At 40.0% G+C, this 19,841-nt stretch overlaps 1 protein-coding gene and 2 non-coding genes across 11 annotated transcripts in view; 1 reads left to right on the top strand and 2 right to left on the bottom strand.

Annotated features, from left to right (window-relative positions):
* The window catches only part of FBXW12 (F-box and WD repeat domain containing 12), a 75,059-nt gene that overhangs the window by 52,148 nt on the left and 3,070 nt on the right, over positions 1 to 19,841 (bottom strand). For 3 of the 9 annotated variants that reach the window (XM_045049733.1, XM_045049722.1, XM_045049744.1), the window contains one exon: positions 18,457 to 18,773. The exons of 4 other annotated variants lie outside the window; for them this stretch is intronic. The gene's annotated coding sequence lies outside the window, so the exon portion shown is untranslated. Of the gene's footprint in view, positions 1 to 17,386; positions 17,832 to 18,456; positions 18,820 to 19,841 lie in introns of those variants that run through there. 2 more of the 9 variants (XM_045049711.1, XM_045049746.1) reach the window with 2 other exon arrangements.
* LOC111559576 lies at positions 8,023 to 8,129 on the top strand. The gene has a single exon (XR_002740705.1). It is a non-coding gene; the product is annotated as a U6 spliceosomal RNA (small nuclear RNA).
* TRNAQ-UUG lies at positions 13,704 to 13,788 on the bottom strand. The gene has a single exon. It is a non-coding gene; the product is annotated as a tRNA-Gln (tRNA).

The raw sequence follows: 19,841 nt of genomic DNA, 5'->3' as shown, positions 1-19,841 counted from the left end.
TCTCTCTTTCTTTCTTCTTTCTTCCAGAGAGAGAAAGAGAGTGTGAGCGAGGGAGAGGGGCAGAGGGAGAGAGAGAGATCTTAAGCAGGCTGCACACTCAGTGCAGAGCTTGACGTGGGGCTCAGTTCGACATGGCACCATGACCTGAGCCAAAATCAAGAGTCAGACACACACCTTTATTTCTGAAGAGAATAATGTTTGCTGGTTATAGACTCAGTTGACAGTCATTTTCTTTCAGCACTTTATATCATCTTACTGTCTTCTGGCCATGGTTTCTGATGAGAAATCAGGTGTTAATCTTACAGAGGATCAGAGTATGTGATAATTCATTTCTCTACTGCCTCTTTCAAGATTCCCTCTTTGTCTCATCTTTCCACAGTTTGATAATGATTTGTCCATATGTGGATCTCTTTGAGTTTATCCTATTTTGAGTTTATTGAACTTTTTGGATGTGTATATTAATGCCTATTTATTTATTTATTTATTTATTTATTTATTTTTAATGTTTTATTTATTTTTGAGGGAGAGAGACAGAGACAGAGAGAGACAAAAACAGACATGAGCATGAGCAGGGGAGGAGCAGAGAGAGAGGGAGACACAGAATCCGAAGCAGGGTCCAGGCTCCGAGCTGTCAGCACAGAGCCCGACGCGGGGCTTGAACTCACGAACCATGAGATCATGACCTGAGCCGAAGCCGGACGCTCAACCAACTGAGCCACCCAGGCACCCCCTATTAATGCCTTTTTAATCAAATTTTTAATCAAAGTTAGAAAGTTTCAGCCCTTATTTCTTCAAATGTTTTAATTTAATTTAATTTAATTTATTTATTTATTTATTTATTTTTAGTTTATTTACTTTTGAGAGAGAGGGGGGTGGGCAGGGAGAAAGAGAGAGAGGGAGAGAGAGAATCCTAAGCAGCCTCTCAGTGGCAGAGCCCGATGCAGGGCTCAATGTCATGACTATGAGATCATGACCTGAGCTGAAATCAAGAGTCAGACACTTAAGAGGCACCTGAGTGGCTCAGTTGGTTAAGCATCTGACTTCAAATCAGGTTATGATCTCACGGTTCCTGAGTTCAAGCCACGCGTTGGGCTCTGTGCTGACAGCTGACAGTTGGGCTCGAGCCTGGAGTCTGTTTCAGATTCTGTGTCTCCTTCTCTCTCTGTGCCCCTTCCTCACTCTCTCTCTCTCAAAAATAAACATTAAAAAACATTTTTTTAAAAGAGTCAGACACTTAACTGAGCCACCCAGGTGCCCCTTCAAATATGTTTTCTGTCCTCTCCTCTCCTCTCTTTCTGGGACTCCAATATATTGATACACTTGTTGGTAGCCTCCATTTCTTTGTACCTCTGTTCATTTTTTTCCCCCAAATTTGAACTGGCTTTTTCTTTTACTTGCTATCTGAAGTATTTTGACCCACTCTGCTCATTTTTCATTACTTTTTCTTTCTTTTCCTCAGACTGGACAATATTAATTGACCTATCTTCAAGTTCACTTACTCTTCTGTCTGCTCAAATCTGATGTTGATCCTCTTCAGTGAATTTTTCATTTCAGATAATTACATTTTTACACTTGACCTTAGCCAAAAGGCCAAGAAGCGATCATATAATTATATTTGTCACTTCAATAATTTCTATTTGGGTTGTTTATGAAATATATTTCTATTGCTTTATTGATATTCTCTATTTGATGAGACATTATTCTCATACTTTAGTTCTTTGGACATAGTTTTCTTTAGTTCTTTAAATATATTTAAAATAACTAATTTAAAGGGCACCTAGGTGGCTCAGATCAAACCCTGCATGGGGCTGGCTGCTGTTGACACAGAGCCCACTTCCGATCCTCTGTCTTCTTCTCTCTCTGCCCATCCCCTGCTCATGCTTTCTCTCTCAAAAATAAATAAAACATTACAAAAATAATTTAAAATCATTGTCTCATAAGTCTAATATCTGGGCTTCCTCAGTGACTGTTTCTATTGATTGCTTTTTATCCTGTGTATGGGCCATACTTCCTTGTTTCTTTGCATACATCACAATTTTTTGTGATTTTAAATAATATGTTGTGGCAACACTGGAAATCAGATTCTCTCCATTCCCCAAGGTTCGTTGCTATTGCTGTTTGTTGTTCCTGCTGCTATTTATTAGTTTAATGGTTTCTGGAATAATTCTGTGAAGTCTGCCTTCTTTGTCATGTATGGTCACTGACAAGTCCTACTCAATTATCTTAGTGGTCTCATAGGGATTAGACAAAATTTTCCTCAAATGGTTGGAACCAATAAATCTCCCAGTTTTTGCCAACAAAAACATTGTATGTGTTGAGGAATGTCTTCAACACTTAGCCTTCGCTTCCTGCTTTTGGAGAGCTTCAAGATTAGCCAGAGGTGAGAGCTTAAGGCCTTCTCGGGTCTTTCCTGATCATGCACATAGCCCTACACATGTTCATGGTCTTCTAGATTCCCAGGAATTTCTTAGTGCTTTTCAAAACCTCCTATGGATATATCATTCCTCCACCTTTACTTTTAAGCTTTTGGTTGGCTTATTGTTTTCCTCCAACTGCTATCCACCATAAGACAGCCATGATACTGAAACATTGCCTCTGATTGTTTTCAACAAATGCTCCCAGGGGAAAAGGCTGTTCACACTGGGGTATCTCTGAGTTAGGTCAAATAAAAACAGCTCTCCAAGTGGGTCTTCTAGACAACCATCAGACAGGTCAAGGAATGACAATTCTTTGGTAATGGTACTCTGAAGGAGTTCCCAAACCATCTTGTCCCCTTTAGGTGCTGCCGGGCTGCTTGTTTTCACTATGATACAGAGCTGTTGTTTTTTAATACTACTATAGATCTGAGATCCCATTTCCATTTTTGCAAAGGAAAAAAAAAGCCATTGGTACATAGACTTTGTAGATTGCTTTGGGTATATGGACATTTTGACAATATTCAGTCTTCCAACCCATGAGCATGGGGGAGGCTTCCATTTATTAGGACATTTTCTCTCAGAAATGTTTTGTAGTTTGTGGTGTACAAGTCTTTCACCTACTGGGCTACATTTATTCAGATGTATTTTATTTTTTTGGATGCTATTGTAAATGGAATTGTTTTATTAATTTTATTTTCAGATTGTTCACTGACGCTGTCAGTTGTGTTTACAACTGACTTTCATGTGTTGGTCTGTACCCTGAAACAATCTAATTATTAGCTTTAGTAGTTTTTATATGAATTTTTTGGGATTTTCTATATGTAGAATCATGTCCTCTTCAAACAGAGATAGTTTTACTTCTTCTTTCCAATTTGGATCACTCTACCTACCACAGCTTTATTGAGGTAAAACTGACAAATAAAATTTTGGATGCCTTTAATTTCTCTTTCTTGCCTAAAGCTCTGGCTAGAACTTTTAGCATAATGTTGAATATCCGTGGTAGAAGTAGGTATCCTTGTCTTGTTCCTGATCTTAGAAAGAGATCTTTCAAGGGTACCTGGGTGGTTCAGTCGGTTAAGCATCTGACTTCATCTCAGGTCATGATCTTGCAGTTTGTGGGCTCGAGCCCCAATTCGGGCTCTGTGCTAACAGCTCAGAGCCTGGAACCTGCTTTGGATTCTATGTCTCCCTCTCTCTCTCTGCCCCTCCCCCACTCATGCTCTGTCTCTCTCCCTCTCAAAAATAAACATTAAATTTTTTTTAATAAATAAACATTAAAAAATTTTTAAAAAATAACGAGAGACCTTCCAGTCTTTCACCATTGAGTATGATATTTGTTGTGGGGTTTTCATAAATTTTCTTTATCATGTTGAGGAAGTTCCCTTCTAGTCTTTCTTTTTCTAAGTGTTTTTATTATGAAAAAGTGTTGAATTTTGCCAAATACTATGAGGGTTTTGTTAAATGTCAATTGAGAAGAACAGGTCCTTTTTACCTCCTTCATTCTATTAAGTGATGTTATTGCATAGATATGGTTGATATTTTTAGGTTGAACCACACTGCACTCTTGGGATAAATCTTGCTTGGTCATAGCGTGTACTTCTTGTAATATGCTGTTGGATTCAGTTTACTAGTATTTAGTTGAGAATTTTTGCATTTATATTCACAATGGATATTGGCCTATAGTCTTTTTAATTTTTTTTTGAATGTTTATTTTTGAGAGAGAGACAGAACATGAACGGGGAAGGGGCAGAGAGAGGGAGACACAGAATCCAGAGCAGGCTCCAGGCTCTGAGCTGTTAGCACAGAGCCCAACTTGGGGTTCGAACTCCCAAACTGTGAGATCATGACCTGAGCTGAAGTTGGACACTTAACCAACTGAGCCACCCAGGCACCCCTATAGTCTTGTTTGTGTGCGTGTGTGTGATGTCTTTATCTTTGCTATCATGGTAATTCTGGCTTCATAGAATGATTAGAAAGTATTTTTTCCTCTTCTATTATCTGGAAGAATTTGAAAAGAACTGGCATTCTCTCTTAAAGGTTTGGTAGTATTCACTAATGAAGATATTTAGTCTTGAACTTTTCTTTGTTAAGAGGTTTTTTTCATTGCTGATTCAAGCTCTTGATATAGATCTTGAGATTTTCTCTTTCTTGAGTCAGTGTAGGTAATTTGTGTTTCTAGGAATTTGTCCATTTCATCCAGGCTATCTAATTTGTTGACACTTGTTCATAGTATTCCTTAAAAATCATTTTTTATTTATGTAAGGTCAGTAATAATGCCTTAACTTTCATCAAATTCATACCTTAATTTTATTGTACATTCTCTTTATAATACCCTGTATTTCTACTTAAATATTCAAGATGATTTTGAATTTTCTATATTTGATTTAATGCTAAGTATGTTTTGTACATCCAGTATCTTTGACAAACAAACATCTATAACAACAGGTATTCTAAAATACTTGTTACAGGGGTGCCTGGCTGGCTCAGTCGGTGGAGCATGTGACTCTTAATCTTGGGGTTGTGAATTCAAGCCCTAAGTTGGGTATGGATATTACTTAAAAATAAAATCTTATTTTAGAATTTTTAAAAAATGTTTGTTTATTTTTGAGAGAGAGAAAGAAAAAGAATGAGCAGGGGGAGGGGCAGAGAGAGAGAGAGAGAGAATCCCAAGCAGGCTTTTGTGCTCTCAGTGCAGAGCCCAACACGGAGCTCGATCCCATGAACTGTGAGATCATGACCTGAACTGAAATCAAGAGTTGACGCTTAAACAACCGAGCCACCCAGGATCCCCAAAATTAAATCTTAAAAAAAAAGAAATAAAATAAAATATTTGTTACATAAGAATTCACTATAAGCAGAGTGTTTTTCCTTCTCAAATTTAGCTAAAGATTATCAAATAAAATTTAGTCATAATGTATAATATCCCATAAAGTAAAAAATGATCATTTCAAAATATAATTCTTTCAGATATGAAGGGCTAAAAATAACTAAACTGTATGATGGACCTTGTGTAAGTAAAGTCACTTTCATTCTTCACTTTTAGGAATAAATCAGATATACTGATATGTTGTAGAGAGTTTTAAATGTTTTGTTATAAAAACTTTCAAGCATAAAACTAGATACAACAGTAAATATCATATGCCTATTACATCAATCCAACCAAGTACAAAGTGTTTGCCACATTTCCTTCCTTTATAATTTCTTCTTTCTTTGCTTAGGTATATTAACACATGGCTTGGACATCATGTCATTTCACTCTCAGAAGTGTGGACATTTCCTTACATGCCCATAATTCTGTTATCACGCCTAATTAGTTCCCTGTCATCTTCTAATATGTACTTCATGTTCAAATTTTCCCAGCCATCTCAAAAATAATACCTGCTGGGGAAATAAAAGTATTTTAGCCTAATAACTCAGTAGTAAAGAACATCCAGTCCATCCTTTCTGTTCCCTGTCATGCCCAATTTCTGGGATATTGACAAAAGACATTAATTGGAACATGAAAGGTTATTCTGTGATGAATGGACCACGTCTTGCTTAGCTCTGGTCTAGATATTGTGTCTTTAACCTTAGAGTCATAAGGCCAAAGCAAGAACTCGGCTGATGCCATAGAGATCATTGTAGAATTATGAGGCATATAAATAAGACTGGAGAGGGGCCCCCGGGTGGCTCAGTCAGTTAAGCGTCCGACTCTTGGTTTCAGTTCAGGTCATGATCTCATGGTTCATGAGTTTGAGCCCTGCATCAGGCTCTGTGCTGATGGCCTAGAGCCTACTTGCAATTCTGTCTCCCTCTCTCTCTGTCCCTCCCCTGCTTGCTATCTATGTCTCTCAAAATAAATAAGAGAGACTCTTTAAAAAAAAGAGAGAAATAAAACTGAAGAAAATCATCTTGGAACAAAATATGAAGAAGGTTGAAGGTAAAACAGGTAAAATGATTACATGCTTTTGTAATAACTCTATGACAATATCTTTTAATATAATCTCAGTGACAAGTTGACAAGGCTCAACTGATGTATATAGACCACCATACATATTACTTGGGGAAGGCCTATAACCCGAAAGTTCTCTAGTTCCACTAGAGAGAAATCATGGTGGCAGGTTTGGGGGCAGCCTGGGTGAGACTAGTCTAGAAATCAACTGGTACACTGTGGAAGGTGTCTTCATGGAGTTACATGCAATTTTCAGAATAAATCAGATATACATTTAGAAGTATGAGTAGATCTCAAAATACTGCACTGAGAGAAAAAGCAAGAGAAGGAATAATACAAGTAACACCATACCGTTATATAAACTAAAAATAACACAAACAATATATATTTTATACAAACACATAAACAAAAAGAGATACACTGAACTCATTAAAATCATTGGCTATAGTGTGGGGAGAAAGAGAGGAAACAAATAAATGAATGAATAGTGGCCCCTCCCCACAGCCCTTTCCCAAAGCACAATGGAAACTGTTTTTGACAGGATCACCAAAAAAATAACAATATCCTTGACAGGAAGACCAACAATGATCACTGATTGATTGCCAACCATGTACCCTGCACTGTGTCACATGCTTTGCCTATATCTACTCCCCTGTGTTTCTATAACCCCTGCCATGAGGAAGGTATTGCTATTAGCTATGTTTCATAATGAAAAATGGAGAGGTCCACAGAGGCATGTGACTTGCCCAAGGATACACAGCTAGGAACGTGAAGGACCGAGTCCTGAACCTGGCTAGTCAGCCTCCAGACCCTGTTCTTTAACACCACTTTCTGTGCTGCCCATGGCACCCCATGTGCCTCTGACTTCAACTCTGCTCCACTCCAACTTCCTCCTCCTCTACCCTCCACCTCTCTGCCCCATGGCTCTCCTGGGGTCCAAAGACTCACACAGGCACCTGCATCCTTAGCTCTCCTCATCTCTTCCCACTTCCACTCTGTGCTTTTGTTCTCCAGTGAAATTAGAAGGTCTCTAGTCTGCCTTAATTCGCAGAATAATTGTTTAGCATTCCTCCTATAGGACTATGGGTGTAGTTATTAATGTGGTACTTTTTCTCTTCATTTTCCCAAATTTGATTTCTCTAAGCAGGTATTTCCTTTGCAGGAAAACTCCTGAACTTTACCATGAAGAATTACAGAACTTGCTGAATCACCAGATGATCACGGGGAACATAATGGCTGCCACTTCAAGTATTACTCCCTGTAGAAGAAAATGCTGGCACTGGAGGAAACCAATGGTTAGAGGATCAAACTCCTTGAGATTTTGCTTCTTCGATAAATGATTCTCAGTAGAAAATATGGCTGGCAAACACTTCTCTTGGTTAATAAGAATATGTTAAAAATATCAACTATTCTGTGTTCTCATCCCAAAACTACATGACTTATGCCTCGGGGTCCCTCTGTTCTTGTATAGATTGTGAGCAAATGACCACAGAAATCTAAACAAGGGGATAGATACCTCAAGGGCAGCTCTATTTATAACCTGAGGGCTCTCCGGTCATTACCGAGCTGAATATGTCATGTGAGTGATGTGGCTTTCAATACACCAGGATCTGGTTTGAGAAATTAACAACCATAACATAAAAGAGAGACTACTATTCAAAGAATACGTATTGAGTGCTCGCTTCGGCAGCACATAAACTAAAATTAGAACGATGCAGAGGAGATTAGCATGGCCCCTGTGCAAGGATGACACACAAATTCATGAAGCTTTCCATATTTTTTGGAAGCCAATTTGACAATAAATTATATTTAAAAAAATGAATGAATAAATCAAACAAAAAAACAAAGAAAATATATTGAGCACAATACTTGGAGTAATGCCTGGCCACAGTAAGGTTTCTAAATAAATACTCTACAAGCACTAACTTCTCTATCTCACGACAAACTTAGAAAGTATACCCCCATTTTAATGACAAAGGAACCGAGGCTTAGAGAGTTTCACGTAATTCCACAGTGAAGATTCTACTAGAACAAACTGCATAGATCCTTATATAAAACATACAGTTAGGGTCCTAGGGAAACACATACACACACACACACACACACACACACACACACACACGAGACTGAGAAAGGATGAGGAAATACATGCTTATGTTAATATATGTTTATTTCTTATGCTTTAATGCTTTTGCACTTTCCTAAAATTATAAACTGAAGACTAATGATATCACTCAGGACTAAGGACATTTACTCAACATAATCTAGAAGTTACAGTCATTTGCTCCAATTTCTTCTCACTTCTTAGGACACAGCATAACAAGAATGAAAAGAATAGAGTGAGAGTCTTATCAGAAGTTCTTAAATGAACCCCAGGCAGCATGCATTAATAAATTAAAAAGCCTCCCAAACTCAGAAATTCTAATGCAAAACCAGAATTAGGAACCATCTGACTCAATTATCTTCTTGAGGTCCCATGCAACACAGAGATCCTACAATTCTAAAGAGAAAATTATTTATATCTGATGGCACTATTTGCTCAGTGTGGTTATGTCTTTTCTTCAGATATGAGAGACTGAAAGTGTCTATAGAAATAAAAGAGGTGGACAGAGATTTAATATGAGGGTGAAATTGTTTAAGGGGGAAAGAGGAGATGAGAAGAAGAGACAAAGTGGAAACCTCCACTGAACTCATGCTGGTGGGTTCAAATCTGCTCCAACATGACCTGCACACATACATAAAATGTCATTTGTATGATGATAACACCACAAAGGAAGAGGTAGATGGAGCTATATAGAAGCAATATTGAGCATTAAAATTAAGACAGAATTAACATGAACTAGATTGTTATAAGTTAAGATGTTAATTGCAATCCCTAAGGCAATCACTAAGGAACTAACTAAAAAAATATAATAAAAGAAATGACAAGGGAATGAAAATAGTACACTCAAAAATATTTAACATACAAGAAAAATCAATAATGGAAGAATAGAAGAACAAAAAAGACAAGACAGATAGAAAACAAATAACAAAATGGCACAGGACAATCCTACCTTATCCACAGCTATGTGAACATTAACATCAAAAAGAGATTGGCAGAATGAATAAAAACACAATCCAATTAGATGCTGTCCACAAGAGATACATTTTTAATTTTTTTTTTAATGTTTATTTTTGAGAGAGAGAGAGAGAGAGACACACACACAACAAAGTAGGGGAGGGGCAGAGAGAAAGGGAGACACAGAATTCGAAGCATGCTCCAGGCTCTCAGCTGTCAGCACAGAGCCTAACGCAGGGTTGAACTCATGAACTGTGAGATCGTGACCTGACTCTTAACCGACTGACCCACCCCAGTGCCCCAAGAGATACATTTTGGATTCTAAGACACAAATAGGTTGAAAATAAAGGATGAAAAAAGATGAGCCACGCAAACAGTAACAAAAAGAAACCTGGAGTGGCTATACTACTAGCAAACAAAACAGAATTTAGACAAAAACTGTTACCAGAGACAAAGGATTTAAAAAAATTTTTTTTCTTTTTTAATTTGAGAGAGAGCGCTCGTGCAAGTGGGAGATGGGTAGAGGGAGAGGGAGAGAGAGAATATTAAGTAGGCTCCATGCCCAGCATTGGGCCAGACGTGGGGCTCAATCTGACAACACTGGGATTGTGACCTGGGCCAAAATCAAGAGTCAGATGCTTAATCGACTGAGGCACTCAAGCGCCCCCCTTCCCCAAGATATTTTATAATGATCAAAGAATCAAACCATCAAGAGGGCATATAAATATAAAAATTTTTGCAACTAAAAATAGAGCCCCCAAAATTCATGAAGCCAATTAGAGAGAAATAGACAATTCCACAATAATAGCTGGAGATTTGGGGGCACCTGGGTGGCTCAGTCAGTTAGGTGTCCGATTTTGGCTCAGGTCGTGATCTCACGGCTTGTGAGTTCAAGTCCCGCGTCGGGGTCTGTGCTGAAGGCTCAGAGCCCGGAGCCTGTTTAGGATTCTGTGTCTCCCTCGCTCTCTGCCCCTCCCCCGCTCACACTCTGTCTCTCTCTGTCTCTCAAAAATAAGCATTTAAATAAATAAATAAATAAATAAATAAATAAATAAATAAATAAATTTTAAAGCGCATACCAGCCAATGCAGCAATACTTCCAAGGGTGTAAAACACTGCAAAAATCTTAAAAAAAAAAATAAAAAAAATAATAATAGCTGGAGATTTCAACATCCCCTTTTGAATCCTGGATAGAGCAACTAAGCAGAAGATCAAAAGTAAAGTAGAAGACTTGAATAACTATAACTATACAGACATCACAGACCCCACTAGACATCTACAGAACACTTCATACAACAATAGCAGAATTACACATATTTCTCAAGTGCACGTGAAATATTCTCCAGGATAGACTATATCCCGGACCATTAAAAATGTCCAATAAATTTAAAAGGATTGAAATCATACAAAGTATGTTTTCTGATCACAATGGACTAAAATTAGAAATCAATAGAAGGAAATACCTAAGAAATAGCTAACAAAATTATTGGCAAATACCTAACAAACCTATGTATACATTTTCCTTCCAAGCCAGTAATCTCACTCCTCTAAGAATCTACCACTCTGAAGAGACACCTCTGTACAAAAATAAATATGTGTGAGGTGCCTGGGTGGCTCAGTTGGTTGAGCGTCCAGCTTTGGCTCAGGTCATGATCTCATGGTTTGAGTTTGAGCTCCACGTCGGGCTCTGTGCTGACAGATCAGAGTCTGGAGCTGCTTCGGATTCTGTGTCTCCCTCTCTCTCTGCCCCTCTCCTATTCCTCTGTCTCTCGAAAATAAATAAATGTTAACAATTAAAAAAAATGTGTGTGTGTGTGTGTGTGTGTGTGTGTGTGTGTGTGTGTGTGTAGTTATTCACTGCAGCATTGTTATTGCAAATTACTGAAAACAACCTAAATGTCCATGTATAGGACAGTGGTTAAATACACTATAGTACATCACACAATAAACAACAAGGCAGCTGTAAAAGTGAATTAGAAAGATATCTATGAGCTGATATGCAGTGTTTTCCAGGGCATTCTGTAAGTGGAGAAAGCAAAATGCCAAAGAGTATCTACACTACACTACACTTGTGTAAGAAAGAAGGGGATAAAATAAAATACATCTGTATCTGCTCATTTGCGCAAAGGGAATACAGAGAGGGTAAACTAGAAACAAAAAAAAAGGTTGGTTACCTGTAGGGAGTAGGTGGGGAAATGACGGAAAGAAATGGGGGAATGGGAACAAGACACTAGGAATGAGGGGGGAGTAGCACTTCTCTGAGCGTATCTTTTTTGGTACAGTTCTCTTAAAACCACAGTTATGGTTCACATACACAAAAATAAACAATTAAACCCAACCAGGATGTGGGGAACTCAAAATGGAATACAAACACTAACCACTGCACTATCTGTGCAAATATTTGTTAATATTTCTGTATATTTCCCACACTGAAGGGATAGGGAAGAAGACAACCAACCTAAGTAACTTTGTAGATCAGTATCTTGACTGGCTACTGTACTGTACTGGCTAAAGACAACAAGAATTCTACATAAACGCTGCATTCCAGTTGGTAACTGGTGAGGGAGAAGATGCCAGATTTCATGGGGGACCGAACAGATTTGAGATGAGGATTGCATTTGAAGAGTAGATGTGCTGTAGGCAATTGGGAGTGGCTGGAGCTCCAAAGAATGTCAGGGAGAGCCCTCCACCCTCACCTAATAGATTGGTCTTTACTTCTACCTTAAGAAATGACTCCTCTGGAGGCTCCATTCAAGAGAAATGGAACTCTAATCCAAACAGCAGTAGAGGACAACTCACTTCTTTTGCCTGGAGACGTTTTGTTTTACTTAGCAATTTGTAGAGTCATATTTATTAGCCAGTCGGTAGGAGACATTTATTTATCGTAGCTGCCAACAAGCTGTAGTTGTTTAGACTACAGTCTACAGTTCATTCTTGGTCTTTTATGACATTTATTTACTTAAGTGACATAGCCTTTCCTTTATGGCTTTTAGACCATATCTTCTTGGGAAAGTCTCCTCACCATGAAGGATATAAACATATTTTCCTAAATTTCATTCCAACATTTTCATCATTTTACCCATTTAAAGCCAGGCAGAATTTAGCATGTATTTGGTTGGAGTTAGTCTGTTTCCTTCCAGATGGATCCTCAACCTTATTGAACATTAACCTTTTCTGAGGAATGCCATTGACTTTTATGTATACCTGTACTTCACTATTTGATGAAAGTGGATTTATAAAAAATTATTTTTGTAAGACAAGTCTATACCCAACCATTCTTTTTTTAAAAAATGGAGCACCTGGGTGGTTCAGTTGGTTGAGCATCCAACTTCAGCCCAGGTTATGATCTCAACAGTTCGTGAGCTGGAGCCCCAGATCCTCTGCCCTCCCACCCCCCTTCTCTGATCCTCTCCCGCTCACTCATACTCTCTCTCTCAAAAATAAATAAACATAAAAAAATAAAAATAATTTTTAGGGGTGCCTAAGTCAGTTGAGCATCCAACTTCGGTTCAGGTCATGATCTCACGGGTTCATGAGTTTGAACCCCGCATGGGTCTCACTGCTGTCAGTGCAGAGCCTGCTTTGGATCTTCTGTTCCCCCCCCCCCCCCCAGTCCCTCCCCTGATCATCCTCTCTCTCTCAAAAATAAACATTTGTAAAAGAACAAAAATATTTTTTTTTACTGGTTTTAAAATATTTATTCTTCTGCATACAAGACCTTCATTCTAAAAGCTTTGCCCATGACTGATGTAATCCTATTCCAACACCACAATTTAAATTATTGTAGCTTTATATTTAATATCTAAGCGTTACCTTATTACTACTATTTCTTAACATTTTCTTGCCTGTTTTTTTCTGTCAAGTCATCTTTAAGAATATTTTTTGGGGGTGCCTAGATGGCTCAGTTGGTTAAGTGTCCAACTCTTAATTTCAGCTCAGGTCAGGATATCATGGTCAGGAGCCCACTGGGCTCTGTGCTGACAGCACGGAACCTGCTTGGGATTCTCTCTCTCAAAATAAATAAAATATTTTTTAAAAAAGAGTATTTTCTTAAATATTCCCCAATCTCATTTGGAATATTGATTATAATTGCCTGGATGGTGCTTGAAATGCTCTGTATCTTGATCTGGGTGATGGTTACTCACACGTACATATACATATTTAAATTTATTTTATTTTACATTCACTTATTTTTGAGAAACAGAGTGCGACAAAGCGTGAGCAGGGGAGGGGCAGAGAGAGAAAGAGACACAGAATCCGAATCAGGCTCCAGGCTCTGAGCAAGCAGTCAGCACAGAGCCTGACGCGGGGCTCGAACCCACAAACTGTGAGATCATGACCTGAGCCAAAGTCAGACGCTCAACCAACTGAGCCACCCAGGCGCCCCTACATATATATATTTAAAAGCTGCATACTTAAGATTTGTTCACTTTGCTGTATGCATAACTGCATAAAAATTTTAAAATAAACATATTTTTGATACTTTTTTTCATTTTGAGAAATCTCTGCTTATTTTTAACTCTGCCTTTTAAATAAGTTTTGTGTTTAGTTTGCTTATTTTTTATAACTTGTAGAGATGGAGGCTTTGATGATTTTTCAGCTTTCTTCTCAAATATATGTATTTTAGGTTTTAGCAGTGTCCTTCAATTTAAAGCAAATTACGCCTAAGTATAATGTACATACAGAATTCACATAACCATAAGCAAGATGAAGCACCTCCTCAGTACTGTTCTTAGTAAATGTTTTCTATTACTATTGTTACTTGTCCTTTGTCTCTTATGTATGGGCGCCCTAGTGGTGGGGAAGGGGTTGGAAATGGGAGAAAGGGGAGGCTTCTGGGATTCCATCTTTATTAGAGCATGGATTTTTTTTCCTTTTTGTCTTCTCACAGGGTTCCCATGGGGAAAATTTGTGCCTGTTTCTTGAAGTTTAGTTCATGTCAGGGTCTGGAATTTAGGGAAAGAGCTGGTTTATATAGGGTTCCTGTCTTTTGTCCAGCTGGGTTGTTAGCTGGTTTCTGGGAGTCTCCCTGGAGTCCTGATGATTGTTCCAGGGAAATTGGGGGAATGGTAATGCTATCTATGGCTCTTATCTCCTGGATCATGGTGGTCATTACATTGCTGTTTCTTTTGCTGTGTGTCCTAGAGCAAGGGCTTTACTGAGCCATCCATCTGTGTCTGAGAGTTTTGCAACTTACTAAGGACAGTTGTCTTCCATCATGGGTCTAGGATGACCAGCTGACCTGCTATGTTGGAACGGAGGTATGGTCAGAATGACTGGGGCTTTCACTGTCCATCTTCTGAGATTTGAAGTTTTGTTCAGACTTGCTGGCAGGCTACCACATCCTGTATTTAGGGAAGTTTTCCTGGCTTCCCCACATACCCCCCCCCCCCCCCCGGCTTTCTAGGAGTCTTATTGCTTCATATTCTGTGCCTGGTCAATTAACTTGCTAACACTCATTCACTATGTGCTTTACCCTATGCACAGTTTGAGTTGCTGCAATTCCCCTTGTCTGTGGCTCATGGTAGGGTGAAATACTGGCTTTTCATTTGTGGAGTCAGGGTTGGGAGTCTGGGGACCCTGGAGATTAGCAATTTATGGGTGAGGGTTTAGAGGTCAGAATCTATGAGTCAGGATTTAGGGATTACAGGTTGAGATTAGGGCAGGATTAGGAGGTTAGAAGACAAACGTCAGGGCCTCAGGATCTAGAACCAGGTCTAAGGTTAAAGTCTGAGAAGTTCAGGGACTAGGGCTTGAGTTACAGTTGGAAAGTAGTGTCAAAGGAGTTAAGGTTAGAGGGTGACTGGGGGTGGATTAGATGTTAGGGCTGTGGCAAAGGCCTAACGTTTAGGACCTGAGTTTAAGGACCAAAGGTTACAAGGTCAGTGTCAGAAGAGAATGAGTCAGGGTCAGGTCAGGGTCAGAAGAGCTAGGGTTAGATTACAAGAGTCAAATCACTGTCAGTGATGGGGCTAGAGGTCAGGATAAAGGATTTAGAATCACGGTTAGGTGCTAGGGTTGGGATTCGTTGGGGTTAGGGAAGCAGGGTGAGGGTCACTTCCTCTTTTTCCTTGCTGTGGGCAGATTCTCCAGTTAGAAGGAAAGCATTAGGTTCTATGGTCACATAAGCCCTAAGCCCCAGGGGATAGATGTCAAGGTTTCATGCTAACTATTCCATTGCATCCCACTTGATCATGGCAACACTGGGCCTTGAGGCTCAAGGGGTCAGTAGGAGAGAGATGCCGAACTCTGTCTCCTGCGGGCACTTCCTCATATCTGAAAGTCAGACTCTAGAGTCCCCTTTACTTGGCTCAGGGGATCACCTTTCCTCCTCCAAAGCAATCTGGACACACACACATATACACATTTTCACATAGAAGTATCTACACATGCAGGGAGGACACACAAGGATTAGAGGGCTCCTAGCCAGATTTTCCTCTCTTTAATAAAGCCAGAAGAAAGGCTGGGCTAGAGCAACAAAGATAGGTACAAGTCCTGAGGGAAAACAGAGAAGGGTTATGAGAAAGAGAATGCTGGGAGAGGGTGTTACTTTAGATCGTGAAATCTGGCCAGGCCTCTGCGGAGGACACAATGCTGAGTGAACCAAGCAAATATTGGGTAAAAGAGTGTTCAGGCAGAGTGAGAACCTCCTGTGGTGGTCCTGAGGTGGCAACAAGGCAGTGGAATGATAAGCATGAAGGGAGAGTGGATTGTGAAGGAATATTGGTCAGCAAAAGCCAAGTCACGTGGTGCTTTAAGGGCCATGGCAAGGAGCTTGGCTCTTGTTTAGTAGAGCAGCAAAAAATGGCAGTGCTTCAGGCAGGAGAGTGATGGGACCAGTTTTATGCATGAAAAAGATCTGAGGGCGCCTGACTGGCTGGCAGTGGAGTGTGCAACTCTTGACCTCAGGGTTGTGAGTTCAAGCCTCACGTAGGGTATAGAGATTAAAAATGTGTTTTTGAAAAAATAAAAAGATCAATCTGATGGCTATATGAGAAACAAGCCACAGAAGGGTAGGGATAGACAGTACACAAAGAGAGGAAGCTGGCTTGGGCTAGGAGATGGCCAGAGGTGATCAGTTGTAACCTACAGCTTAAGGTTAGAGAGACAGGTTTGCTGAGGGATTGTTGAGGGGAGGCAAAAAAAAAAAAAAAAAAAAGAAAAAAGAAACTAAGAATCATGCCTGAGTTTTTGGAAAATTGGATGGCTGGCAGGAGTGGATCTCAGAGGATCGAAAGTTCTGTTTGTAACATTTACAGCAAAAGAAAAAATACACGCGTCATATAAAAAGTGAATGTGAAGGTATTTAAGTGTATTTTTTTAATGGAAAATTTTTGTTTTGGCAGTTTTTTTTTTTTAACGTTTATTTATTTTTGAGACAAAGAGAGACAGAGCATGAACAGGGAAGGGGCAGAGAGAGAGGGAGACACAGAATCTGAAGCAGGCTCCAGGCTCCGAGCCATCAGCCCAGAGCCCGACGCAGGGCTCGAACTCACAGACCACGAGACCGTGACCTGAGTTAAAGTCGGACGCTTAACCAACTGAGCCACCCAGATGCCCCTGTTTTGGCAGTTTTGAGCAGAGATAGTGATTCAAAGTTAGACAGAAACTTCTATCAACATTTTTTGTTCTCTAAAGTAAATGTTCTTTCAGTTATGATCCACTTGGTTTGTGAATATTGTAAACTTGACTAAACTAATCCTTGGGACTCATTCTCCTGATTAAACAGGCCAGTGAATAAACTGGATATGAAATGGGCTCCAAATACTTTAATCCAGGATTCTCTTGCTTTTTGGCATTCTCTGCTGCCTAATATTCAGGGGTCTAAATACCACTATACAGCCATTGCCCCCCAAACAACATTCAAGTCATGTTGCTACCTTGGAAGGAGACCAAAGCTCTCAGGGCCAATTTGGATTAGAGCTGAGTCTGGTTAAAAGGGAGAAGCTCAGAGATTCTGACAAGGGAAACAGCACACACCTGGCCTGAAGATGATACTGCTTACAAAGGACACTGATAGATATTATTTATGCAGACAGCCTGACACAGACACCTCATCTGAACTCCTGAGGTCTTCTGGAGAACCCTTAAGCAAGTGAAGTTGTGTTATTTTGTAATCCATCCAGTTGCCTCAGGGAAGAATACTGGCTTCTTTGTTGGTTGCCAGCTGGTCAGCAGTTTACCCACAGGAAACAAAAGCCACAATTTTGACACAATCTGCAGTTTTTCCTTCTTCTCTCTGTACCCTTTCTCTTACATGTTTTTGCCTTTGCCGGATTAAATCAATCACTGTTTTCCTTTATATACAAGGGTTTTTTTTAACGTTTATTTAAGTAATCTCTACACCCAGCATATGCTTCAAACTCACAACCTTGAGATCAAGAGTTGCCTGCTTTTGGGGCACCTGGGTAGTTCAGTTGGCTAAGCATCCGACTCTGGCTCAGGTCATGATCTCACCGTTTGTTGGTTCGAGCCCCATGTCGGGCTCTGTGCTGACAGCTCGGAGCCTGGAGCCTGTTTTGGATTCTGTGTCCCTTCTCTCTCTGCCCCTCCCTCCACTTGCACTCTCTCTCTCAAAAATGAATTAAATGTTAAAAAGTTAGAAAAAAAAAAAGAGTTGCCTGCTTTTCCAACAGAGCCAGCCAGTCACCCCCTTTATATACATACATAAAGTCTGAAAAAATTTAAGTTTATTTTAAGACAGAAAGCGAGCAGGGGAGGGGCAGAGAGGGAGGGAGAGAGAATCCCAAGCAGGCTCCGCACCCATGGGGCTCGAACCCATGAACTGTGAGATCATGACCTGAGCCAAAATCCAGAGATGGACACTTACCCAACTGAGGCAACCAGGTGCCCCAATATACATAAAGTTTTTATACTATTCTTTGACAAAGGAAGGTCTTTGACCTTACCTTCTCTCCGCATTCTTTCCCATGATCAGTTCCCCACTGACAGATTTCCAACTATCACCACTTTGATAACTCCCACCGAACTTGATCCAACCACCACCAAGCTACTTCTGCTTGAATGTCTTACCATCACTCCAAACTCACCACATCCCAAATGAATGCATTCTCTTCTTTAAGTCAACCTCTTAACCATTTCCCAAACACACATGTTGAAACCAGAGTTATTTTTTCAGTTCTTGGACTGACTCCTTGAGTCCATGGGGAAGGATTTCTTCTAAACACTCCTGGCCTCTTGCCACACCTCTCCTCTCCTGGCTGAATCTTCTTGGCCTCTTCTTCCTTTCCTTCTTTTGGGAACCCCCTGCCCACAGGTTCTGCTGCTCTGTGTTGTAAGTTTTACAGGAACAGGCTCTGCCCTTTGGCAGGGCTGGAGGATGTCGTATTCAAAGGAATGTTAGGATCTGATGATGTGGCAAAGAACATAAGAAAAAGGAGATCCAGTGAATACTGTGGGGAGCAAAACATCACATACAAGTTGAGGCCCTGATGGGACTAGCACTTGAGGCATTTCAAACACTTTTCAAGTTGGCCATGTTGAACGCCGGGTACTTTGTTCATAGGCAAGTGTTTTTATAAACCTGATTTTACATGTTTGTTTGTTTATTTATTTATTTATTTATTTATTTAGAGAGAGAGAGAGAGAGAGAGAGAGAGAGAGAGAGAGCAAGCACAAGTCGGGGAGGGGCAAAGAGAGAGAATCCCAAGCAAGCTCCACACTGTCAGCACAGAGCCAGACACAGGGCTCAAACTCACAAACCATGAGATCATGACCTGAGCCGAAATCAAGAGTTGGGACACTTAACCAACTGAGCCACCCAGGGGCCCCATAAACCTGATTTGATAGACAAGCAGGGATGAATGAATACCTTAATGAAATGCCAGTCACATGGTTCAGCAAAGGCACTGTCCTTGTGCAAGCACTATGGTTTATGAATATAAGAGCTAAGGTGTGGGTACTGACCTTGGCCTTAGCACAGACCTACTGCCTTCCCTTATGGGACATCCGCAAAGCCTAAGCAGCAGAAAAGACCCTAGCAAGCAGGCCCTGCTGAGGCATAGATTTGACTACAGGAAGTCTTTCCCTACACACACCTTTTAGATATTGGGGCAAAACAAGCATTTGGTCCTTTACTGTTTTTTAGCTAGTTTGACAGGCCAGCTTTCCTTAGCTAAGGAACACAAACATGTGTAAGCTCCAAACTTTACTGGTAGTCCCAGCCCAGCAGGCAACATGAAAAGGCTGTCCCCAGTTGCATCTGAGCTAGACTCAAGGCCAAAGGACAAAACAAGAACAACTCATGTGGTGTTTTTCTACTTAGTTTAAGGGTCACTCCCCACTTGCTGGCCTGTATGTCAATAATTCTGGCTATGGTTTTATAGTTCTGACACTTACAATGCAGCTTCAATCTTAAAAAGGTGGTGGATTTTATTTATAACAAAAATGCCCTTATTAGAAATAAAATATGTCA

Source organism: Felis catus, chromosome A2 (genome assembly GCF_018350175.1).
Source record: "Felis catus isolate Fca126 chromosome A2, F.catus_Fca126_mat1.0, whole genome shotgun sequence".
In the NCBI taxonomy this organism is placed as follows: Eukaryota; Metazoa; Chordata; class Mammalia; order Carnivora; family Felidae; genus Felis; species Felis catus.
This window is presented reverse-complemented; position numbering and strand designations above follow the sequence as displayed.